The sequence below is a fragment of the Sus scrofa genome, chromosome 3, assembly GCF_054392235.1.
Source record: "Sus scrofa isolate SSC_HxYL_T2T_F1_AM1 chromosome 3, Sscrofa_HxYL_maternal_Yorkshire_Landrace_v2.0, whole genome shotgun sequence".
NCBI lineage: Eukaryota > Metazoa > Chordata > Mammalia > Artiodactyla > Suidae > Sus > Sus scrofa.
The window spans coordinates 86,565,399-86,591,468 of NC_139385.1; the positions used below are offsets into that span (position 1 = coordinate 86,565,399).

At 43.2% G+C, this 26,070-nt stretch overlaps 1 protein-coding gene across 2 annotated transcripts in view; it reads left to right on the forward strand.

Annotated features, from left to right (window-relative positions):
* LOC146404749 (uncharacterized) overlaps nt 1-25,276 on the forward strand; it is a 197,652-nt gene extending 172,376 nt beyond the window's left edge. Inside the window, exon 5 of one of the 2 annotated variants that reach the window (XR_014839692.1) lies at nt 22,713-25,276. The gene's annotated coding sequence lies outside the window, so the exon portion shown is untranslated. Of the gene's footprint in view, nt 1-2,435; nt 4,868-22,712 lie in introns of those variants that run through there. The other variant, XR_014839691.1, reaches the window with a different exon arrangement.
* The last annotated feature ends 794 nt before the right edge of the window (nt 25,277-26,070 follow it).

Genomic DNA, 26,070 nt, shown 5'->3' on the forward strand with positions numbered 1-26,070 from the left:
GTGACCTACACCACAGCTCACGGTAACGCTGGATCCTTAACTCACTGAGCGAGGCCAGGGATCGAGCCCACAACGTCATGGTGTCTAGTCGGATTTGTTAACCACTGAGCCACAATGGGAACTCCTAGAGTGACTTCTTTTGAGCTTTCAGTGGCCCTGCAAAACTGGGAACCATATTCTTGACTCCTCCCTGTGGGGCTCCCACCAATGCTGGAAGAAATCTTTGTATGGCCAGTGCCAGTACAGAGAGCTGTTCCATGGCCCTTTGCTCACAGTGCCTTTTCCGTCCCAAGACTGGGGAGGTTGGTGGTGACTGGTTTGGGAAATGCTGATTGTTGAACCAGTTCCAAACCACTCACACCTCCCACCACCTCTGGGAAGGCTGCTCATCACCTCAGTAAAATGATCAGTATCTTTCATGTACAGCCAGATATGCTTGGGAAAGAGAGGCCAAACTGTGGTTCTCCTGTTCTTCAGGACCTGTAGAAAACACATGTGGGATCAATTCTCAGGAGAGGGAATCATATCGCTGTATCTCTCCCTCCCCCCCATCTCCCTATCTGTAAGTATCTGTGTATCTATTATTTGTGTATGTACATATCTATCTGTTTATCTATCAATCTGGTTTTAAGCACCTTTGACTAGGATGCTTAAGGCCCTCGTTTCAAAGCTTTGATTTCCAGTTATTCCCTCTTGACCCACCTATTTAGGTCTCAAGGAGTCTTTGAAGTACTTGTCTTAGTGAGACAAGGCGGGGAGAGGAGAGAATTCCCAGTTGGCCGCTGCTAGTGCAGCTGTGAGTTGAGCCGAGTGAGGGACAGAGCATCACCTCCTGGAGGGGACTTGCTTCTGACACCCCTTCTTTGCACACACCTAGGAACGCCACCAGGAACATGCAGAGCTTTAAATTTGTTTTAATAAACATTCAGCCACACAAGAGGGAAAACATCTAAAGTATTTGTATGTGACAAATAAACATATGTATACACACACATGTATCTGTGCATACATACATGCACACACATGTACACACATGTACCAGGCATACAGTAAAGATACGCTATATCTTTATTTGCTTAAAGTATTAAGAAATATTAACACAGGGAGTTCCCTGGTGGCTCAGTGGGTTAAGGACCCAGTGTCATCACTGCTATGGCACAGGTTCAATATCTGACCTGGGAACTTCTGCATGCCATGGGCGTGGCCAAAAAAATTAGCATGTCTTGATTACTTTCTTTTTAAAAAAATCTTTTTATTAAAGTTGATTTACAATGTTCTACAGCAAAGTGACCCAGTTGTACATTTATATACATTCTTTTTCTCACGTTATCCTCCATCATGTTCCATCACAAGTGATTAGATATAGTTCCCTGTGCTATACAGCAGGATCTTGTTGCTTATCCACTATGAATGGAATAGTTTGCATCTGCAAACCAAACTCCCAGTCCATCTCCCTCCCTCCTCCTCCCTCTTGGCAACCACCAGCCTGTTCTCCATGTCTATGAGTTTGTTTCTTTTCTGCAAATAGGTTCATTTGTGCTGTATATTAGATTCCAGATATAAGCGATTCATATGGTATTTGTCTTCCTCTTTCTGACTTACTTCACTTAGTACAAGAGTCTCTAGTTGCCGCGAATGGCATTATTTTGTTCTTTTTGACTAATTTTTAATGGCTAAAATAATACATACTTGGAAAATACACTACACTGACTAAAAAACCAAAAACAACAACTCCAAAGTAGCCACTGTCAAGATTTCAAGATATGTTTCAATCTCTCTTGTTTTTTAATCAAAGCAAAGCATGCACATACTTGTAAAAGTCAAATAATTATACAGGACGTAAGATAAAAAGCAGCAGATTCCTGCTCCAGGCCTATCATCCAGTCAGATTTCTCAGAGGAAACTGCTTTCAACTGTTTTAGCTGTCACAGCTAGTATTTATTACCATATTTCTAAATGATTTTTTATGTGTTAGTTTTGATATACCACATGTGGACATTACATATTGATTTCATACTAAGGTGAAGGTTTAGATGTCTTGCAGCCCCTCTGCCCTTTCACCAGTACCTTTTATTATAAATCAAAATTCATATAGAAATACAAAAATTCTGACTTAAATTCCAGTGTGCTTGTGGGGTTTCCCTATGCCATCAAGCAATTCTCTGCCACTGGTCGAATGTCCTACAATTCAGCTCAGTTCTGACTATTCACTAGTGTCAGATCCCACTAGTTAAGGGCTCAGTCCTAGAAGACTGCTCCCCCCTCGCCTCTACCCCCCACTTCAGAAGTCAATCGCAAGTCAAGTCCAGGTTGTTATCGGTAATTCTGACCAACTGGCTATAAATCAGAGGTTTCCACGATTGCCTCCCTGGGTTCAATTAATTTGCTAGAATGGCTCACAGAACTCAGAGAAATATCTACTCACTGGTTGACAGGTTATTATTAAAGGACACAACTCAGGAACAACCAGGTGGAAGAGATGCCTAGGCAATGTGTGGAGAAGGGACATGGAGCTTCCACGCCCTCTTCCAGTGCCTCCATGTGGGCACCAACTCAGAAGCTCTTTGAACCCATTCTTTTGGGTTGTTGTGGAGCCACATGACATAGGTAAGATTGATGAAATCATTGGCCATTGGTGATCGAACTCAATCTCCAGCCTTTCTCCCCTCCTTGGAGGTTAGGGGGTGGGACTGAAAGTTCTAACCATCTAATCACAGATTGGTTCCCCTGGCAACAAGCCCCCATCCTTAGGTGACCTAGGGCTTTCCAAAGCCACCTCATTAACATCACGTGATACCTTTATCAACTGTTCTCCTCACTCAGGAAATAGGGTTTTAGGAGCTTGTGCCCAAAATGGGGATCAAGATCAAATATATATCTCTTATAAATCACAACATCACAAACACAAATTTATATACAAATTGAATAAATTTTACTTAATTTTACTCTAACATTTTATTTTAAAACATTTAATTTTAATTTAAAATTAAAAAAATTGGATTTCCCATGGTGGCTCAGCAGTAATGAGACTGACTAGTATCCATGAGGACTCAGGTTCAATCCCTGGCCTTGCTCAGTGGGTTGAGGATCCGGTGTTGCCATGAGCTTTGGTGTAGATCTCAGATGCAACTGAGATGCCGAGTTGCTGTGGCTGTGGTGTAGGCTGGCAGCTGCAGCTCCGATTTGACCTCTGGCCTGGGAACTTCCATATGCTATGGGTGTGGCCCTAAAAAGACAAAAAAAAATTATTAGTATTTCCTGTTGTGGTTCAGTGGGTTATGAACCTGACAGTGTCCATGAGGATGCAGGTTTGATCCCTGGCCTTCCTCAGTGGGTTAAGGATCTGATGTTGCCTCAAGGTGTGGTATATGTTGTAGATGGATCTTGGTTTCGTATCCAGTGGCATTGCCATGGCTGTGGTATATGTAGGCAGCAGCTGCAGCTCTGATTCAACCACTGGCCTGGGAACTTCCATATGCTGCAAGGGCAGCCCATGAAAAAACCAAAATGATTAAAAATCAATACGTGCACACTGGGAACAAGAGAAGCCCCTTCATTTGCTACCTTGCAGTGTCTTATTGGCATCTGGTATTGACGAAGCCTGATGGAGCATCTCTATGTTGTAGGAGAAATGTTTCAGGGTTCATCTCCATTATCACAGAGTAGGGCAAAGAAGGGTGGGTTTGGAGTGAGAGGCAATAAATTGATAACTGGTAACTTTTGCTCTCTTGCAAGTATCTGTAATCTTTTTTCCCTTAGAATGTTGAAGGTATTGCTTTATTGTCTCCACTTCTAGAGCTGTGGCTATAAAGTCTATTGTCATTTTCAGTCTTCATTTCCCCCCTCCCCATGAAATATTTTACTATCTTTTTTTTCTTCTTCTTCTCTTTTTTAATGGCCACACTTGTGGCACATGGAAGTTCCTGGTCCTGAGCTGCAGCTGTGGTAGTGTGGATTCTTTAACCTCCTGTCCTGGGCGGGGAATTGAACCTGCACCTCCACAGAGACTGGAGCCACTGCAGTTGGATTCTTAACCCACTGCACCACAGCGTGAACTCTGTTTACTATCTTTTCTTGTCCTAATGTTCTTACAGTTCATGATGACACGTTTTAATGTGGGTCTATTTTCACCTATTATTTTAAACACTCAGTGGGCTCTTTCCATTACAGAAATTTATGGGTTTTTGGTCTAGTAATTTTTTCCTGTTGCTTCTATTATTTTACTGTTAGGAATCCTTACCCAGTTCTCTAACTTTCTTGGCTTTCCTCTTCTATTTTTCTACTTTCTGAGATTCTTCAAATGTTTCTTCCACCACTTGTACTGGATTTTCACTTTCCTGCTATAATTTTTTGTTTTTGAGTGCTTGTGTTTATTCTCTGACTATTCCGTTTTATAGCTTCTTATTTTGCATGAGGGATGCAACATGTCTCATTTCTCTGAGAATATCAATTATAGGTTTTGTTTTCTGTTTTCTCCTGTTTCTCACATTGTTCCTGTTATTCTGTTTGTTTTAATTCTGCTTTTTATTTTAGAGGCTTTTCTTAATCATGTGAATGCAAAAAATTAATAAATGGAAACCTCAGTTAAATACACTGTGGAGACCAGAAGGGGGAGCTCTCACGCCCTGCAACAATAGCAGAGCCCAACAGGAAGAAGAAAGACTCCTCTTCTTTCTTTGCAAGGACTCAGCCAATGAAAAGCCATGGACTCTTTGTTTACTATAACCGCCCCCCCCAACTTCCTTTTCCCCTTTAAAAAAGTTTTCTCTTTCCCTTGCAGTGGGAGAACTTTACATGTCTTGCCAGGTTGCAGGTCCTAAATGCAATTCTCTGTTGATCCCAAATAAACCCATCTTTGCTGGAGAAATATGTGGCAGTCTATTTGTTTCAGGTCAACTTGGTGTTTTGGTGTCTAGTCATATTAAGGAGAGTTAGTACCAGGTTGATTGGATGTCTGATGTATTTTCCATTTTTTTTTAATCCAACTAGCGAATTTCATTGTAGCATGATCAGGTAGATCTGGCCATTTTGTTAGAGAAATGCCAATTACCAGTATATATTGGTTTTGTAGGATTTTGTACATGAGTAAGTTTCTCTACAGAAGAATCCATCCATCTCCTTCAAGAGGAGGGGATGGGGTGGGACTTATTGCCAGCATTCTTTCTGGAGAGTGATGGAAGGGACTTCATGTATGTCTCTGAGTCTAGAGTCTCTCTGGGAAGTGTTTTCAGAGGATGGGGAGGGATGGTTGTCTGAATACAGAGACTGCTGGGGGAGGACCTGGGAGTGGAATTGCACCTGTAAGTTTGGTGCCTGTTTTATTCAGAGTCAAGACTCTTCCTTTTCTTTCTTAGCTCTGCAGCATCAATTCTGTTAGATTAATCTTTCCAAACTTAGGGGCATTCGTGCTAAATGCAATGTTGGGTAGAGAAATACAAGTCCTGGACCCTGTTGCTTATATATAGAATCTAAAAAGGATGAACTCATAGAAACAGAATAAAACAGGTGGTTACCAGAGGCTGGGAGGTGGGAAAAATGGGAAAATGTCGGTCCCAGGGTACAAACTTCCAGCTGTATGAAAAGTTCTGGGTGATCTAATGTACAGCATGGAGACTCTAGTTAATGATACTGTGTGGTATACTTGGAGGTGGTTAAAAAAATAAATCTTAAATGTTCTCACCTCAAAAAAGAAGGTAACTTTGTGTGTTGATGGATGTGCTAACTCACTTTATAGTGGTAAGCATACATATTCTATATATGTATATAGAATTATCATGTTGTACATTTTAAGCTTACACAATGTTATATATCAATTGTATTTCAATGTGGTTGGGAAAAATTAAAATAAAATAAAATGCCTGCAAAAAAATAAAAAATCTTTCCTTACTCGGTGCCGGGGACAGAACAGGCAGCATCAACATTCAGTGAAGTACTTTTTATACATCAGATATGCTCTGGGAAGGTGAATAAATCAGACTTCATAAATGAATTAGGATTTAACAAAGACATTTATAGTACAGTTTCAGCTTTATTTTCTCTTCATCTCTGATTTCTTGTTCTGGGCAGAAGGAGTTCGAGTGTCCCAAATATTCCCTGTGCTTCCCTTCTTGCATGTGAAACCATATGGAAGGTTCTGTCTGGTCCAGTGAGATATGAGCACACGTGATCAGTGTCACTTCTTGTCTGAGACGGTTTTGAGCTGGTGTGAACCCCTCAGGTTTTCTCTCTCCCCACCTGGAGGAGGAGGTGGGGCCACAGCTACGAGGGACCCTGAGGTGACTCGGTGGCCCCGTGGACACGGCCTGGTTCCCAGAGTCACTGTTGGGAGGGAAATAAGAACTGCCTCATTTGCCTCAAATAAGGACCAGGAGTGAGAAATAGAGCACTAGCGCATTAACCACAGAGGTTGCAGGATTTTTTTTTTTTTTTTTTTTTTTTTTTTGGCCATTATGCTAGAACCTAGTCTAGCCTGATGTAGGGGAGCAAACTTCGGACTCCCAAATATCTCTTTGGCATGTGGATTGTTTCAAGTGGGGAACAATCAAGAGCCAAAAGACTCCGAAAGAAACCTTGACCTTCCCCTCACTGCCTAAAGAAGGTAGACAGAGGGTGTGATCCTGGACGGAGCCATCATCATAGATCCCACACTTTGAACTAGGGTGTGCAGACGGGGAGGAAGCCAGCCAGTCTGTTACAATTCCTCTCTGTGTCCCCTTGTCTCTGCCCGGCGGCCAGCAATCATTTGTTTACCAGATATTGGCTTTTCTATCTCATGTCGGCTGCCTTTCCCTCTTTCGTGTCCCAAAGCATGACCCTCGACACCCTCTTTTATTTTTAGCTGAAGATGGTATTTTAAGGTGAGAGTTTCAGCCAGTGTGGTGAGTTACCAGCTTTCCTGGGACTCTCCCCGTGTATACATGTTATTCAACTCGGTGTCATTTTTCTCTGGTTCGCTTGTCTCGTGTCAGTGTAATTCCTGGACCAGCCAGAAGGACCTAGAATGGCAGAGGAAAACGTCTTCCTCCCCAACACTGGTAATAAATGCTTCTGTTTCTTCTTATGAATGTAGGTGAAGGAGGATATGACAAACACCCGTGTTTCTCAACTTTGAGACGTGAACACGTCTCAAAGGAAAAGAGAAAAAGCTTCATGGACCATTTTATTTAATAATTGTTTTAGGAAAGTACATACATGAAAAAATTCTGTATGCTTGTAGCTTTTGTGTAACTCTGACACCCCCACAAAAATGAAAAATCATGTAAAAGGCTAAATCAGCTCATTTTGTATTTGACAAATTTTGTGGAAATAAGATTGTGTGCATTATCTTTGGTAGTGGAGAAATACAGTGTCAAGGTCAATTCTACGTGTTATTCATTTATGTTGACTAAAGTGACTGTCTTTTTTAATTGAGTATAACTGATTTACAAGACCGTGTTAATTTCTCTGTATAGCGAAGTGATTCAGTTATATATACCTACATGTACACATATACATATATATACAGATATACACACACCCATATATATATATATATATATATATACACACACATACACATATATGCATTCTTTTAAAACTATTATTTTCCATTATGGTTTATCACAGGATATTAAATATAGTTCTCTGTGCTATGCAGTAGGACTTTGTTGTTTATTCATTCTATATATGCTTGTTTTCATCTGCTTATCCCAAGCTTCCCCTTAACCCCTTCCCCATCTCCCTCCTCTTTGGTAACCATAAGTTTGTTCTCTATGTCTCTGAATCTGTTTCTGTTTCATAGATAAGTTCATTTGTGTCACTTTGAACTAAAGTGATTCTTTTTTTTTTTTTTTTTTTAATTTTCCCACTGTACAGCAAGGGTAAAGTGATTCTTAATGCAGAGAAGGCCTGGCTGTGCAAATACTGCTATGGAAAATTGCTTTAAAAACTTCAGGCCCTTGTTTGTTAGTTCAGGATAATTGGACCTTTCTCTTAGCCCAAACTCTGCCTTGGAGCAATCCTCAAATGCCCATTTAAACGAGGCATCTCCTACTCCATTAACTGTCTCATTCGTGAGAGGGAAAGGTTAGTACTGCATTGTTAGTTAAACCTGCATTGAGTGGATATCTAAACCAATCATTGTTTGAATTAGGACAGAGTAAGTATTTGTTGTGCATTTGCTACTCTATTTCTTGCTAATGAGCTCTTCAACGTAGTTCATAGAATTCAGGATCCACCTCATGAATGTGCTTGCAGCGGGGTTGTCCAGAGTGCCAGAGCAAGGCTCTAGGGGCGCCCAACAGCCTACACCTTTCTGGTAAAAGAGAACGAAGTCAGTTCTCCTTGATTATTATTTTGGACCCTTGAGAATATGTCCAGAGAACTCAAGAGGTTATGGATTTGTGACTAGTGGGTTAAAAATCCGAGGTTGTCTCTGTGAGGATGCGGGTTCCATCCCTGGCCTCCCTCAGTGGGTTCAGGATCTGGCATTGCTGTGAGCTGTGGTGTAGGTTGCAGATGTGAATCGGATCTGGTGTTGCTGTGACTTTGGTGTAGGCCTGCAACTGCAGCTCAGATTTGATTCCTCCCCTGGGAAGAATCAAATTTAAAGGGGAACTATACTGTGATTTAAGGAAAGAAAAACAAGCCTCAGGTGTAGCCCTGAAAAGAAAAAAAAAAAAAAGAAAGAAAAGGTTTATGCACTTCAAATTAGTATAATAGTTGAATTGGGGCTTTTGGAACCAGACACACCTGGATTCTAGTCTTGAGTCATTGCACAACCTTGGGCAAATGACTTACCCTGCCTGAGTCCCTGTTCATTTGCTGTAAAGTGGACATGGTACCTATTATGAAACACTGGGATGCTTAGATGAGATGTATGTGTTCGGCACACGGCATACAGTGTCCTTCAAGAAATGGAAGCCCTCATGGCCTCTCACCTATTTTGGTTACTTTCTCCTGGATCTGTCTGGGTGGGTCAGTCTATTTTCTTTCATTTTGTTGTCTTACTTTAACATGTTAAGATGGTTTCTGAGGCTTGGGGGGAAAAATGATATCCATCTGCAGAGCATCAACCTTAAAAATGATCCAGCTTTTGTCACAGTGGTTTAATCTCCCGGCTAGCTGCCTTTGTTTTTGGTAGACTGGTTGAGCTGGAAATTCCATGAAAGTGTAAGACTGAAAAATATAGACAACCTGCATGGAAAAATGAATGACTTAATAATCAAGGGCATTATTTAGAAAATGTTTTAGGTCTCTATTTTCTCCTTATTAAAGCGCAGACGTGTGTGTGTTATATATTTGTTCTGTCTTTTGGGGGAGGCATTTATCTATCACCGTGGGAATCGATTGTTGACGTTTTCCTGTTTTGTCATTAGCTTTTCTCTGCCCCAAGGAGTTTTGAAGAGCAGTCTCTGTTTTATAAACTCTAAACCCAGCATCCATGGCTCTTCCTTTGGGAGTCCCAGCCTCCACCAATTAGTGCCACCCTCACGGGAGTTCTAATTTTTAACATATCTAAATTCAGAAGTGGGGAGAAGGAAGAAATCATGAGAAGCTTAATGTAGCCTATGATTGGTTCCTAGTTTAGACCCCCCAGAAATGTTACCCCACATAAGGCAGCCAGTTACCCAGGACTGTCAGCTTATTTTCCGAGTCTCTCTATTTCACTATAGAGAATTTCAGTCAGTTGAAAATAGAGATGCATGATGGCTAACCAATTTCATCTTCTAAAAAATGCCACCACTTTTGAAAATGTTGGAGGCTAACAAACATCCATGATTTCCTGTGAACTCATTCTTTTATTTTTTTTTATATTTTGAAATCTTGTGAACATTAAGGCTTGTTTTTCTTTCCTTAAATCACAGTATAGTTCCCCTTTAAAAAAAAATTTATTTACTTTCTTGTCTTTGTAGGGTCGCACCCATGGCATTTGGAAGTTCCCAGGCTAGGGGTCAAATTGCAGCTGCCAGCCTACGCTATAGCCACAGCAGTGCAGGATCCGAGCCACATCTGCAACCTACACCATAGCTCACAGCAAGGCTGGGTACTTAACCCACTGAACGCGGCCAGGGATCAAACCAACATCCTCATGGGTACTAGTTGGGTTCATTACTACGGAGCCATGATGGGAACTCCTGAACTCATTCTTTGAGATTCCCTTCCTCTGGACACCTATCTTGGTGCCTTGTCTCTGAAGGACGCACTATTTTGATTGAGGGGCGGGCAGTGAGAGAACTTCCTGTTGTGGGGCATTGTGGGAGTTGAACAGACCTGGGCAGATTCCCACATGGGGGGCTGAGGGCGGCCTGAGGCCGGAGACCCCAGAAGAGAAGGACACCAATCGAAGTATAAAGGAGTGGGAGATGTCAGGGAGAAGCTTCTTATTATCAATAGACTCTCTTTTAACATTGGCCTAAGGATGTGCCTGAAATGAAGAAAGGAGGTGTGGGAAAAGGTAGGAAAGAGAAAGTTCTTTTCGCTTTTCTTCAGAGACTTCTTTCATCCTGTCATAAGCCTCCCTGGGAGGTGATCTGGCGCAAAATGGGTTCAAAGTGCCTGCTGTACATTTAAACAGGAAGGCTGTAGAGAGGAAACGTGAAACTACCCTGAAAAGGCAAAACGCTGGGCAGATGTGAGGAGCCACCATGTGGACTCTGGTGGTGGACAGCTGAGCACAGAGAAACTAGCTCTTTCTCTCTGGCTACCAGCAAGGAATTCTGGGACATGCATATTGAATTGGCTTGCCTGAGGAAGAAACTGCTTTCTTCCCGCTCAATCCTGGCCTCCCCTGTGAGGTGGAACCTATTTTTGTGGTTTCCCTTCAAGGAGTGAAAAAAATAAAACTGAGTCTTACATTTTTTTCCTTTTGATTCTCCCTCCTACCTCCCCTACTCCCCCCCATCCCCCACCCCGCTTTGGAAAAGGGATAAATTCTGAGTCCCTTTCAAGTTTCTCCCAGGTCCGGCTGAGCATGTGGGGTTAGTTTCTGAGCAAATCGACCCTGACTGTTGAGACTTGAAAGCCTCTGTAGCTGAGCTGAGGATTTACCCAGGGCGCAGGAGCTGATGGACACAGCATAGTGGTCACTTTATGCTAGAGGGTGGGCCCTGTGATGGAGGGCACATCTGAGTTCTAGTCCTGCTTCTACTATTGCTTGATGTGTGATATCAGGCAGGCATCTTTTCCTCTCCTTGCCTTTCGTCATCTGCAAATTGGGAATAATTCCTTGCCTTCATCAGACAGGGTCTTTTTTTTTTTTTTTTTTAATCAAGGTATAGTTCATTTACAATGTTGTGTTAGTTTCAGGTATACAGCAAAGTGATTCAGTTATACCTACATATATATCAATTTTTTCACATTCTTTTCCCTTATAGGTTATTATAAAATGGTGAGTATAGTTTCCTGTGCTGTAGAGTAGGATCTTGTGGATTATCTATTTCATATGTAATAGTTCGTATATGGTAAGCCCAAACTCCTAACTTATATCTCCCCATCCTTTACTCTTTGGTAATCATAAGTTTGTTTTCTATGTCTGTGGGTCTTTATGTTTTATATATAAGTTCGTTTGTTTCTTTTTTAGATTTCACATATAAGTGGTATCATATTTTGTGTTTCTATGTCTGGCTTACTTCCCTTAGTATGATAATCTCTAGGTTTATTCACGTTACTGTAAGTGGCATGATTTCATTCTTTTTTATGGCTGAGTAGTATTGTATTGTGTATATATACCACATCTTCTTTATTCATTCATTGGTTGATCTATTTAGGTTGCTTCTATGTCTTGGCTATTGTAAATAGCACTGCTATGAACATTGGGGTGCATGCATATTGTCAAATCATGGTTTTCTTTGGATATATGCCCAGGAGTGAGATTGCAGGATCATATGGTAATTCTGTTTTTAGCTTTTGTAGGGACCTAATTAAACTTAAAAGCTTTTGCACAGCAAAGGAAACCATATACAAAACGAAAAGACAACCTACAGAATGGAAGAAGATATTTGCAAATGATGCGGCTGGCATGGGGTTAGTTTCCAAAATATACAAATGACTCATATAGCTCGATATCAAAATATAAGAACCCAATAAAAAAATGGACAGAAAATCTAAATAAATAAATGAATAAATCCTTCTGCAGAGCATGATCCTGTGCTTGGCACATAGCATCAACTAAATAAATACTTGTTCAATCAAAAAAAAAAAAAAGAAAAAGGCTTTGAATGTTGGCTGGCATTTGGAATTCCAACCACTCTTGCTTCAGATATTGCTAAGTACATACCTTGACCCATGTATTTTTGATCAAGTGTGATGGGAACTCTGTGATTCTTGGTGAAAATCTCATTTTCATTTTTTATGTGGTATCTAAAGTGTTTGAAGAGTGATCAAGAGATGGTAAATTTCTTTGGGTTAGGCATTATTTAGGTTCAGACTCACTTTAAATTTTTTAACAGATTCTTCAAAAATAATAAAATGCTTTTGTTTATTTAAAAAAAAAGATGTTTCTCTAAAGAAGACATATAGATGGCCAAAAGACACATGAAAAGAAGCTGAACATCACTAATTATTAGAGGAATGCAAATCAGAATTAAAATGAGGTGTCACCTTACACTGGTCAGAATAGCTATTATCAAAAAGTCTACAAACAATAAATGCTGGCGAGGGTGTGGGGGAAAAAGCGACCCTCCTACACTGTTGGTAGGGATGTAAGTTGGTGTATTCACTATCAGAACAGACAGGGTATTAAGTGACTGAGATAAAATGACTCAGACATGGCGAGCCCTCAATAATGTTAGCTGTTACAGGTGTCTAAGTGTCTTTAACTTCTTGGTTGGGAAAGTCTGTGGCTGGGGAACTTTCGACTAAAGATTAAGGACTCAATGCAAAATAAAAACCAACCTAAAACGAAGATAAAGCATTATTTTAATAAATACTTGATGACAATGGGAAAACAGAACTTGACAAAGCTGATTTTGATGCTGACTTCAAAAACTCATCTGCAGCAAAATGGTGACAGATCTGCATTAAGATGCCAAGCCCCTGTGTTGGCAGCTACGTACCTCCTTGACTTTCTGGGAGAATCTGGGATGGATTTTCTTTTGTTGTTTAATCCTATTAAAATCTAGAAAACTCCCCATTTTATGAGTTAAGACAAACGAGTGGGTGTGATGTCAACAGAGGCATATCCCAGGGACTGGACTGAGCTTGTCAAGGGTTTAGGACTTTTCAAACCATCTTTCTTTAACATAGTCCCATGATATCTCTGCAGAAAGATGCCATTATAAATGATGGCTCTGAAAAGTTATTTGTCAACATTCAAGTCACTGAAGCAAAAACTTTTCTGTACTTGACATTTGTTTGGCTAATTTTCGTGTCTCTGTAGAGTAGAATAAGATCAGTTGTAACCATGGGAGTTCCTGTCATGGCTCATTGGTAATGAACCTGACTAGTATCCATGAGGACGTGGGTTTGACCCTGGCCTCGCTTAGGGGGTTAAGGATCCGGTGTTGCCCTGAGCTGTGGTGTAGGTTGCAGACGCAGCTCAGATCCCATGTTGCTGTGGCTCTGGTGTAGGCCGGCAGCTCCAGCTCCAGTCTGACCCCTGACCTGGGAACTACCATACGCCATGGGTGGGCCCTAAAAAAGACCAAAAAAAAAAAAAAAAATCTGTTGCGACCTAATGCACCATATAAGCTCAGAACTCACTTTAACTTGTTAGCCCAGAGTCTGTTATTTGATTTTAGCGTGAAAGGAAAAAGTTTATTCTATTTTCTGGGGTGGTCTCTCCACCATTAGAATCTTCCTGACACATGCCCGCAATGAGGCTTTCGTCGTGTGGTCCCAAGTGTGGTTACCGCTCTGAGAATGAAGACAAAGAATTCCCATGATCCTCTGCTTTGCGAGATGCTTCCTCATGAGCCGTGGGCTTGCAGAAGGAAGCAGGAGGTTCCATTCTAGGGTGTAGCTTCTCTCAGGGCCCCCTTTCTCATTCTCTTTCAGGTAAGGTGGATTACGACTCCAGAACATTCTTAGATTGTACAGAGATTGGTTCCTTCTCCTTGGGACCGTTACTCTCAGTGTCAGACCGGGGCTTGGATCCCCTCTCTCCTCACCAAGCCTCGTCCAGCCCCGGAAGTGCTGGGGCCATTCTTTCTTTAAACCATGTCTGACACCATTCTTCTCTTGCTCCTCAGATTCATCATGAAGAGATTTCTTCCCCATCCCCCATAAGCAGGGAGCGTTCCCTTTGGGTCTCCCCCACTCCATTTCCTCCCCTCTGAGGACTGGGGGAGGCAGTCGCGTTGCTGAGAGGCTGACATCCATGGGGCTAAATGACAGGTCTCTGCTCAGCATGGCTTGGTGCCTCTGCCTGTGTCCGGGGCAGCTGGGCACGTGCACTTCCTGTCTCCATGTGGTCATCAGACCAAGTCTTTTATGCTGTCCATACCCTGGCATCACTGCCTGCTTCAGGCTATGTGTCAGGTTGGGTTCTCTAGGCTGTTTTCTCTACAGACAGGTCCCAAGGACTAGAGCTGAAGTTGGAGGAGGAAGCCTCTACTTTGCCCCCAGGGTCAGGCTGGCTGTCCCCACACAGCTTTATCAGAGTCTTTGGGGTTGATCGAGCATTTCTTTGGATATTAATAAAGCTAATGCCTCAGCACCCCCTTCACTCAGGATCCTTAAGTGCACTGGTTTGCCTCAGAACCCAGGAGGGAAGAGGGTTAAGGATCAGGCCACACCCCTCCACGTCTCTCTCGATGTGTAAACCTGGAGTTCCATCATTTCCATCTCCTTAGCTCGACCAATCTCCAGCTGTCTGTGCACATGGCCCCTCCTCTCTGCCCAGGCAGGCTTGTGTCAAAGAAACTGTATTTTCATTCCAAGAGGGTGGCCTTGGCAATCCCCAACCCACTCTCCTAAACTTGAGTCTGTGGCTAAGTTTCTGGGAAATAGCATTAACTGGAAAGGCAGAGAAAAATAAGGTTTCTGGAGGAGTTCCAGTAGTGGCCCAGCAGGTTATGAACCTGACTAGTACTCATGAGGATGAGGGTTTGCTCCCTAACCCTGCTCCGTGGGTTCAGGATCCAGTGTTGCCATGAGCTATGGTGTAGGTTGCAGATGTGGCTCGGATCCTGAATTGCTGTGAGCTGTGGTGTAGGCTGGCAGCTGCAACTCTGATTCTACCCCTAGCCTGGAAACTTCCATATGCCAAGGGTAAAACAAACAAACAAACAAGTTTCTGGAGAAGTGACTTCCCTACAACCCTTCGGGAAAAAGGCAAGATAGGTGTCCTTAATCTGGGAAGGGGAGTTTTCCTCTGAAAATCCTAGGGCTGCCATAACTAGCATGGGACTGACCCTATGGTCACTCATTGTATAAATTCCAGGTAAGAAAGAAAAAGGAAAACAGTGATGACATGATTGAAGGAGGGGGTGCAGTCTTCCCAATGGGTTTTTCTTAGGACTCCTCTTGAGGTCCAACAGATACTGAAGAAAAATGGCCATGGAGAGTCCCAGCAGCAGCAAAGGCACGTTGGTGGCAGGTGCCCAGGCACAGTGGGACCATATGGGGGCCACCTCCTGCTGGCTTAGATATGGAAGAAACTGATATCTTAAGAGACACCCTGGTGACCGTCGCTTTTCACAGAGGGAGACGACTAAGCCCTAGGGCCCTCGAGGATGAGGAGCAGCTGGTGCACTGAGCTCTGGCATAGAGAGAGCTTGCTGTCAGCTCATGGGATGTCTCTCCGTTTAGGCGAGTGTGGTTCCAGCTCCATCCGGTGACAGCTGCCTTTATCCAGCAGAAACTGATGGGGAAGACAGTAGGATTGAAAGATGTGTGGTCCAGCAAGAGGAAAGGCAAAGCTTCCTCTGAGCGCCCCTCTGAGAGCGAAGGAGAAGGGAGGCTCAGGGAGACACATATGTATTTAAATTCTATAAGGTTACAAGATCTGAAGGGAACGTCCTGGGAGAACAGTGTGAAATGGCTGTTGAGTCCAAACCAGAGCTATTTTTTTTTATTAAATATTAATGCCACACATTTCTGCAGGGTTCATAGAACAGATGTTAGGCCTGACATTGTGGGCGATTTAATTGACTAAGAATATTTCCTGTCATTTTTATCAATGTCTGGCTTTCCCATGTCTGTTAAATCTGAAAATCTAAAACACAGGAAGGGATAATTAATACTCCGTTTCCATCCGTGGTTACCTGCTGATACAGCCCCCTGGAGAAGATGGAGCTTTCTCCTGAGTATTTTTCTTGGAGGCAGAGACAGGCTGAGCTGACCGAGTCTCTCTGCAAATTGTTCCACTGGGCCTCTGGCTGGAGAGCAGCCCACTCCGTGAGCACAATTCCTTCTTTCCTGTTGGTTTTAAGAAAATAAGCACACTCTAAATAAGCTTTGCTTTCGTGGCAAAAACTCCTAGGGAGTCTGGCTTTTCCCTCTTTCTCTAAATCCTACCCTTCCTCCCCCAAATCATTTCCCTCAACATCTTCCTAGATTTAAAACAACAACAAAAACAGCCACAACCATCTCCTCTACAGCCAAATCTTTGCTGAGGGACCTTTCGACACAGAACCCAAGGAAGTGGATAGAACTGATTTTGAGCCAATGCATGGTGACATAAAATGTAGCTTAGGGTGTTTTAGCATCAGGAAACGTTTGCTAAGTACAAAGCTCAAGAAGGAACAATTCTAAAATGATTCTTGGTCAGGTGCAGCCTATAATGGGCCTATTCATAGAAAAAAAAAAAAAAAGAAAGAAAGAAAGAAAGAAAGCCCAAGGTCCCTTCCTTGCAGAAATTACATTAACTTGGAAAAAATGTAGTCACACATTTGCCCTGTAAGACCGCGTTGCTTTCCGTTTATTGAATGGCGCGGGCCCGCCAGGCTGAAGGCTCCGTTACATCCTCAAGGGAGGGCAGCCTGCGGTGAGGGAGGGAGAGAGGAGAAGATGTGTTGTTCTTGGTCCTGAACATTAAATCATGGCAGTAATGATTTTAGAGGAAATGAGGCAAAATTGGGCTAAATGAAAACCTGCTGATGTGGCTTGGGAATTACCCCTACGGGCTTTGGGAAAGGACTAAACATTATACGGCCAGGGCCTGCGGGGCTGGTTGTTGCCCTCCGTGTGGGGGATTTGCTCTAGGTCTCAAAGGCAGTAGATTGGGCAATCCTGTCTGCTTCCCAAATGCTCCTGTCCTTGACCTCAAAGCAAGTTGGCACATGTCAGGGGCCAAGGGGGATGAAGACCTGAGATGCAGGAGTGGAGGTGCTTTGGGAAGGGAATTTCTAGGATGCAGAGAGAAATGACACTGGCGTGGCAGAGGGGCCAGAGCCCACTGCTGGCTAACGTGACAGAAGAGGAGATTGAGTGCGGTGGGGGCTCCTTGCAGCGTATGTATTACAGGACATGCTTCAGGCCAGCAGGGCCGGGTCCCTCTACATGGTGTAATTTAAGGGACATAGACTCCCTGAAACGTGCCCCTGCCAGCATGCAACTGTATGTGTAAGGCACCCTTTTAGGGCCAGTCTTTTTATTATTTTTATTTTATTGTATTTTATTTTATTTTATTTTATTTTATTTTATTTTAATCTTTTGTCTTTTTAGGGCCACCCCTGCGACATATGGAGGTTCCCAGGCTAGGGATCAAATTGGAGCTGTAGCCACCGGCCTACACCACAGCCACAGCAATGCCAGATCTGAGCCACGTCTGCAACCTACACCACAGCTCATGGCAACGCTGGATCCTTAACCCACTGAGCAAGGCCAAGGATCGAACCCGCAACCTCATGGTTCCTAGTTGGATTTGTTTCTGCTGCGCCACGATGGGAATTCCTTATTTTTTTAAAGTTGAAGTGTAGTTGATTTACAGTGTTGTGTTCATTTCTACTGTACAGCAAAATGATTCAGTTATACATGTATACATGTTCTTCATATTCTTCTCCATTATGGTTTATCACAGGATATTGAATATAGTTCCTTGTGCTCTGCAGTAGGACCTTGCTGTTTATCCATTCTGTATATACTATTTTGCATTCTCCCTTCCCCCCTTCCTCTTGGCAATTGCATGTCTGTTCTCTATGTTTGTTAGTCTGTTTTGCAGATAAGTTCATTTGTGTCATATTTTAGATTCCATGTGTAAGGGATATCATATGGTATTTGTCTTTCTGACTTCACTTAGAATGATCATCTTTAGGTCCATCCATGTTGCTGCAAATGGCATTATTTCATTCTTTTTATGACTGAGTAATATTCCATTGTATATATGTACCACATCTTCTTCTTTCTTTCTTTCTTTCTTTTTTTTTGGATTTCCTGGGCCAGGGATCAGATCTGAGCCACGGTTGCTACCTATGCCACAGCTACAGCAACTCTGAATCCTTAACCCACTGGGGATTAAGCAGGTTGGGCTGGGGATTGAATGCTGATCCCATTGCATCCCAGCAGGAATTCCAACACCACATCTTCTTACTTCATTCATCTGTCGATGTACCTTTAGGTCGATTCCATGTCTTTATTATTATGAATAGGGTTGCTATGAACATAGGGGTGCATGTATCTTTTTGAATGAAAGTTTTGTCCAGATATATGTAGGGCTAGTCTTTAAAAGTGAGGCCTGACATCTAAAGAACTGCCTATAAAACACCAATGGGCTTCTTTGGATGTAACACCCATGAGCTGATGACCACACAGCATGCATCGGTTGGCAACTGTCAGTCTAGGGTGCCAAGAGCAGACTCCTGCAGGAAGAGAATAAAAAACTGGTAAGTTTTGATGAGAGCAGGGAGGATGGAAAACCCTAGCACAGATCTTTCTCTGCGCTGTCACAGTGTCAAGGCCAGATTGAAAGTGCTGCAAGAGGGCACTGGCCACTTGGAACTGGCATGAAGAAAGCTACCCAAAGGAGGGTGAGCATGGTCTGAGACACGCCTTCTTTCTTTACCAGTTGCCCTGGAGGGAGGATGTTATTTCCCACCCAGACAAGTACGGCTGCATGTCCTTTCTTAAGAGACCCCAGGCAAACCGCTTTCTTGCACCTGTTCTGTAGTTAACAGAATTGGGGATCCCAAGACCAGGCCCCCAAGTTGTCCTAAGAAATGTCTCAGTTCCTCCTCACCTCTCTGCCTGGTACTTGAGCATCATGCTCTGCCTTTGCTCCTGAATTTCCAGCACTAGACTAAGGAGGCAGAAACACAGGGCCTGGGTGGGAAGTTACGAGATGTTATAGCTGTAGAACCAAAATACAGGAGGAAGCAGGTGGGCGAAATTGGCCTAGGTGGCCTCTGTGGGCATAAATCAGCAGCTTCTGTTCATGTAGGGGGAGAATCCAGCACTCCTGAAACAAACCCATTTCCCCCCAGCTTTTTTAATGTGCCTTTTCATGGATTTTGCTTTCAAATCTGCATGAATTATTTTTCTTCTATTAAATATTAATGTGCCTTTCTAAGGAGAAAAAGGGGACAGCATAGGTCTGGTACACATCTTCCCTGACACTATTTACTGCCGTTGTGGGATTGAAGCAAATGCCAACTCCCCACCCATTATTAAATTAGGTTGCCCTGAGCCCAGATGTTACACTGGAGCTGCACAGTGGATACAGGTTCAAACCAAACCACAGCAGGCCCCTGGTCCTCCCCAGGGGCAGGGAGGTGGGATTCTGGGGGCAGGGCTCTCCCTCCCATATGCTCCCCCCGCCCCCTGCATGGCCACCGTGCCCTCTGGCAAATTTGCCATCCGCTGGGCAGAGCTCACTCTTCCTGGAGCAGTAATCATGTGTGGGGGATTTCTTTTTTAAGGCTGTTATTTTTTTCCCCAATGACTCTTTCTGCTTGATTAGTTCAGGATCAATATGTCTGGTAGGCAGAATGCGATGGGGAGGGTGATTTATCAGTGTCAGGGGGAGCAATGGGCATTGTTCATGTGGCTCTCTTCTCCATGGTGACTTCCCCCTACACACACACACACACACACACACACACACACACACACACACACACACATACACACACACACACACACACACACACACCCTCTGATCTCTTCCTCATCTGAATTCTATTCACTCTTACAACCAAGATGATTTGGGCTCCTCTGTGAAGCCTGGCCCATGATCCCTAAATCGTGACCTCCAATGAAACTATGATGTTTCAGATGATAATTGTTACCTAGTGTGGGTGCTGGCTCCCTCATAGGCTATAAACCCTCGGAAGGAAGGAATTATATTTCAAAGACATGGAGGGATGGAAAGAGCGCAGGGTTTGCAGTTGGAATCCTGAATTCCTGACTGTGTGTCCTCAGCCAATAATTGAACCTCCAGGAGCCTGTTTGGTCCTCCTCCTCCTCCTCACCTTCCACCATTCAGATCAGTCATTTTTATTTTTATTTCTTTTTATGGCCACACCCTCTGCATCTGGAAGTTCCTGGTCTGGGGGTCTAATGAGAGCTACGGCTGTCAGCCTACACTAGCCACAGCAGAGTCAGATCTGAGCCACATCTGGGACCTACACTGCAGCTTATGGCAATGCCAGACCCTTAACCCATGGAGTGAGGCCAGGGATGGACCCCGAATCCTCATGAATACTAGTTGGATTCTTAACCCCCTGAGCCCCAAAGGGAACTCCTATTTTTAATTTTTAATTCTTTTTTATTTTTTGGCCACCCCAAATCATGTGGAGTTCCTGTGCCAGGGATCAGGTCCGAGCCACGGTTGCAACCTGTGGCAATGCCAGAGCCTTAACCCACTGTGCCAGACCAGGGATGGAACCCACATCCCAGTGCTGCAGAGAGGCCATTGATGCTGATGCGCTACAAGGAGAACTCCAGATCAGTGCTTTTTAAACTTGAAGTTGTGTATGGATTACTCCAGATCTCAAGTGGGCCTGAGAGTCTGTATTCCTAGCAGGCTTCCAGGTGACATTGATGACGCTTGTCTGCTTGTTGCACTTTGAGCATCAAGGTCCCTATGACTCTTAGATAATGGTGTCTGGTGAACCTAAAGCCCCTCCCTATCATTGCTAAACCATAGGTCATCCTTGTCTCTTTTTTAATTTTAAATTTTTTAAATTTTTATTTTTTTAGATTGTTTCCATGATAGTTGCTTTACAGTGTTTGGTCAGTTTCCACTGTACAGCAAAGTGACCCAGTCACATCCACATACATATTCTTTTTCTCACATTACTTCCATCATATTCCATCACAAGTGACTAGATATAGTTCCCTGTGCTATACAGCAGGATCTCATTGCTTATCTACTCTAGATGCCATCCTTTTTTAAAATCCCTATTTCAGGTCCATCAGTAAGTCCCAATGATGGGAAGGTACCCTGAATCCAGCCATTTACGACCCTTCCCTCACTTCCAACCTTGGCTAAACCACCAATCATATCTCTTGGCCAGAGATAATGGCAGAACTTCCTAATTGGTCCTCCTGATTCTATTCCTGTTCCTTCCTCCACCCACCTCTTGAATTCCAGTAGTCCTTTTTCCACCCAGCAGCCAGGAGATCCTTTTTTTTTTGCTTTTTTGGCGGGGGCAACACCATGGCATATGAAAGATCCTAGGCTAGGGGTTGAATCAGAGCCACAGCTGCCAGCTTACATTGCAGCCACAGCCACACCAGATTCCAGCCATGTCTATGACCCACACTAAAAATAAGACCACAAAACTCCTCTCCCAGACTCTTCAGTGACCTACAAGGGCCTCATCAATATGGCCCCATTGTCATTTGCTAACAACCCTCACCCCTTTGCCACTTGTACTTTTTTCCCTCTGCAAGAACATAGCTTACTTTATAATTTTGTCCAGTCTACTTTGCAACTTTCCCAGCTACTGAACCCCACAACTGTCTACATTCTTATCCAGCTTTATATGTTTTTCATGGCACCTACTGCTACCTAACATTCTATTAAGTGTTTATGAGTTTATCCGTGATCTCTCCCACTGACCCAAAACAAGCTCCACGGGGGCAGAGGACAGTCTGCTTCATTCTGCTCTGTAAAGGCAGCATCTGGAGTAGTGCTTGGCACAGACATGGTCTTTAGATAGTTACTGAGTGAAAGAATAAATGAATTATTCTTACTTAATTGAATTGCCCTGTACTCTGTGCCTGATGGAGTAAGTGCTGCATATATGTTTGCTGAGGCAACCATTGCTTGGGTTTTTGAATGTGCTGTCCCTGGATGTCTATTAGTGGGACAGATATACATTTTTGCTATGGGTCCAGCCCGCTGGTACAAGATTGCCCTTCATGATTGAAAAATGTAGAGCTTTGAGCAAAGAGTAGAGGCAAATGTCTGAGTTCTGGGAAACCATGCTTGTGGGGGTTGAGATGAGTTGACCTTATCTTGGACTCTAAGCACTGCTCATCTTTCCTTAGCTGCTTCTTAGCCAAAATGATGCTAAGCGCATGCGCGCGCATGCACACACACACCAGAACCAAAAACCAACCAACCAACCAAACCAAACCCAAACCAAACAACAACAAAACTAGGCCCTAAAAGGAAAAGGACCAGTTGAGAATCTTGTTTTCTGGGAGAGTAAAAGCACTGCCTACAGTTGGATAATGGAATCTCTTTGTACTTCAGTTCATTTAAAATAGCACATTAATAAACTGAACCAAATGTGGTGCTACAGCTGGTTTTATTGGTCATTAACATTTACAGAGTCATATGAAGTCATGTTTTCCAATTTTGAGATTGAAAAATTTAGCTAGCCTAATTATTGGTCTCTGAATAGGGACCGTGTCGGAGCAGAGCCAGCGGGAAGGAGTCGCCTCTGCCTTCCCTGAGGACTTGTCTTCCCAGTGCAGGTGAATTGAAAACAAATGCATTTATGGATGCTTGGCTGTATTTCACCCTAAAGCAGGGTAGTTTCTGGCAACTGTCCTGGAATTTCACTTTGTGTCTGTCCTGATGGTGTGTTGTCTACCTTTTAAGGCTGTACTTTGGATTCAGGAGACTTCCTTGTACCTACAAGCACGTGGCATCCATCCTTGAAACCTGACTTTCTACTCAGGTTCTGATTGTTTTTCTGTCCTGTCATTGAGGTCAAGCCATTAATTATGCTAATTAAGTGTGATGAAAATCTCTACCTGAAAGAGATTTTTTTTGTGGGAGTGAATCAATTCATCAGAAATAATGCTTACCATGAGTTCTCACGTGGCTCAACTGGTTAAGGACCCAACATTGTCTCTGTGAGGACTTGGGTTCAGCCACTGGCCTTGCTCTGTGGATTAAGCATCTGGTGTTGCCACACATTGTGGCGTACATCACAATCCCGTGTTGCTGTGGTTGCCATGTAGGCTGCAACTGCAGCTCTGATTCAGGCTCGGGCCTAGGAACTTCCACATGCCACAGGTGTGGCCATGAAAAGGAAACAAAAAAAAAGAAAGAATGGTTACCAAACTAAAAGTCCTGATTTTTGGTTCAAGAAACATGGCAGGGGGTAGGCAAAGGCAGAGGAAGGAAATACGTATGAGAGAAGAGTGAAAAGTCCAAGAAAAGAAAATCAATCAGCACTTTATCAAGACCACCCCTCCTCCCCAGGTTTGGGCTACTGAGATAAGTGCTCTGGGGAAGCCAGGGAAGAAACATGAATGGGGTCAGCCCTGGCTTGGTTCTTGTGCAAGATGTGGACCATTTGGCCCCATCCAAAGGGTGGTGGTTCTCTTGATGACCATTTTTACTTAGGGCTCACCAGGGTAGTCCTGTGAGGCTGATTCCATCAGGGTCCTTCCCCCATCCTGTCCACTTGTGCCCCACTTTCTCTTGTCCAGCCTGGGAAGCCCCCATGGAGGCAGTTTCCCAGAGGGCAGTGGAACTACCAAAGTATAATTCTTCCCAAAGCCGGAAAGATTGTTTCTGGCTGCTGCAGCTTTGTTTGTTCCATACCACCTAGGCCCATCTAGAGAATACTTCTGAACTAAAGGGGAGACTTAGCCCGCTCTGTGATGATTTAATTTTGATTTATGAATCTGACTACTCTTAGGACTCAAGGAGCAGGGCAAGCTAGGGGAGGGAGTTGAGATTTGAGTGACCTCTGGTTTGGCAATCCAGAGGTTGCCAAGTCTTTTGTTCTCTCTGGGCCTGACCTTTCAAAGGCACCAAATAAAGACAGTTGACCCATCAACTCGACTTACAGTCTATACTTTAACAGCAGCAGTGGGTAGCCAGGGTCGTTCAGAGTGTAGACTTGGCCACAATCATCTCTATGTGCAGTTAAGAAACTGTGCAGCATTCTTTTTTTTTTTTTTTTTTTTTTTTTTGTCTTTTAGGGCCACACCTGTGGTATATGGAGGTTCCCAGGCTAGGGGTCAAATCAGAGCTATAGCTGCTGGCCTAGGCCACAGCCACAGCAATGCCAGATCTGAGCCACATCTGTAACCTGTACCACAGCTCACAGTGATGCCAGATCCTTAACCCACTGAGCAAGGCCAGGGACTGAGCCTGCAGCCTCATGGATACTAATCAATTTCATTTTCTCTGACCCATAATGGGAACTCCATGGACAGCATTCTTAAAGGAGATGGAAAAGGTGAGTGATTGAAGACAGGAAGAACACTGAAGGAACTCTTGCATCATTCCAGTCCATGATTTCAATCATTACTGATTTCAATTTTGTTCTACCAGAATGCCGGCACTCCAGACCAATGTCCTCCTTGCTTTTTAATTACTGTTGCTTAGGAGTTGAATTGCATCCTTTTCCACTCCCTTCCCCTCTGCAAAAAAAAAAAAAAAAAAAAAAAAAAAGAAAAAGATATGCTCCTAACCCCAGTACCTCAGAATGTTAGTTTATATAGAGATGGGATCTTTACTGACCTAAGTAAATTAAAGTGACGTCATTAGGGTGAGCCATCATCCAATATGACTGACATCCTCATAAAGAGAGAACTCTGGATGCAAGGATGACATGTGCCTGGGAAGAAGTCATCTGAAGATGAAGGCGGAGATCAGAATGATGCTTTTACAAGCAGAGGAACACCAAAGATTGCCAGCAACTCCAGAAGCTAGGAAGGATGCACAAACCAGATTCTCTTTCACAGCCTTAGAAGAAACCAAACTTGGTCTCGGACTTCACCTTGATCTTCAGCTTCCAGAACCGTGAGATAATACATTTCTGTTGTTTAAGCCACACAGTTTGTGGTGTTTTGTTACAGCAGCCCTAGCAAACTAATACAGTGTTTTTCTGTTCTCTTGGATTCAGGTGCTTGGCTTGTTGTAACCAGGAGCAATCACTGATTTTTTGATCCCAACTTGATTTCTTCTCCATCTCTCCAAATATATTCATCTTTGTAAAATTTATTTTTTTATTTAACCATTTTTTTTTCATTTATAATGATTTTTATTTTTTCCATTATAGCAGTGTTCTGTCAATTTTCTACTACACAGCAAGTTGACTCATTTACACACACATATACATTCTTTTTTCTCCCATTATCATGCTCCGTCATAAGTGACTAGACATAGTTCCCAGGGCTATACAGCAGGATCTCATTGCTTATCCATTCCAAAGGCAAGAGTTTGCATCTATTAACCCCAATTGCCAATCCATCCCACCCCTCCCCCTTCCTCTTGGCAACCACAAGTCTGTTCTCCAAGTCCATGATTTTCTTTTCTGTGGAAAGTTTCATTTAGCGTTTGTGAAATTTAGACTCTGCTTTCTACCTGGCTCTTTTTTGGGTCTATTCCTGTATTTACATGTAGCTCCCCACTAAGTCTCTGCTATGTGTGGTGTCGGGACATAAAGAAGCTACAAATTGGCAGCTTTGCTGATCACTGGGCTGTCCTTTCACCTCCACTCTGTCACTGTGATCCTAGGGGACTAAATCCCCACCATGTTCTCCATAACATTTAAAGCTGAATCAGAAGGAAAGGACAGTGGCTTAAAGCTCCTCTAGTTATTTTTCAGATTTGTTTGCATAGAACTTCAGCATTCTTGGTCCCGTTCCAACACCATCCCAAATGCATTTATTCCAATGTATGGCTTTAAAGTTGGGGATCAAATTATAATTTGGTGAAACATACTTGAAATAACGTGACAACTCTGACCAATATTAAATTCGCAAATGTCAATGGTACACACAAAAATACAAGAG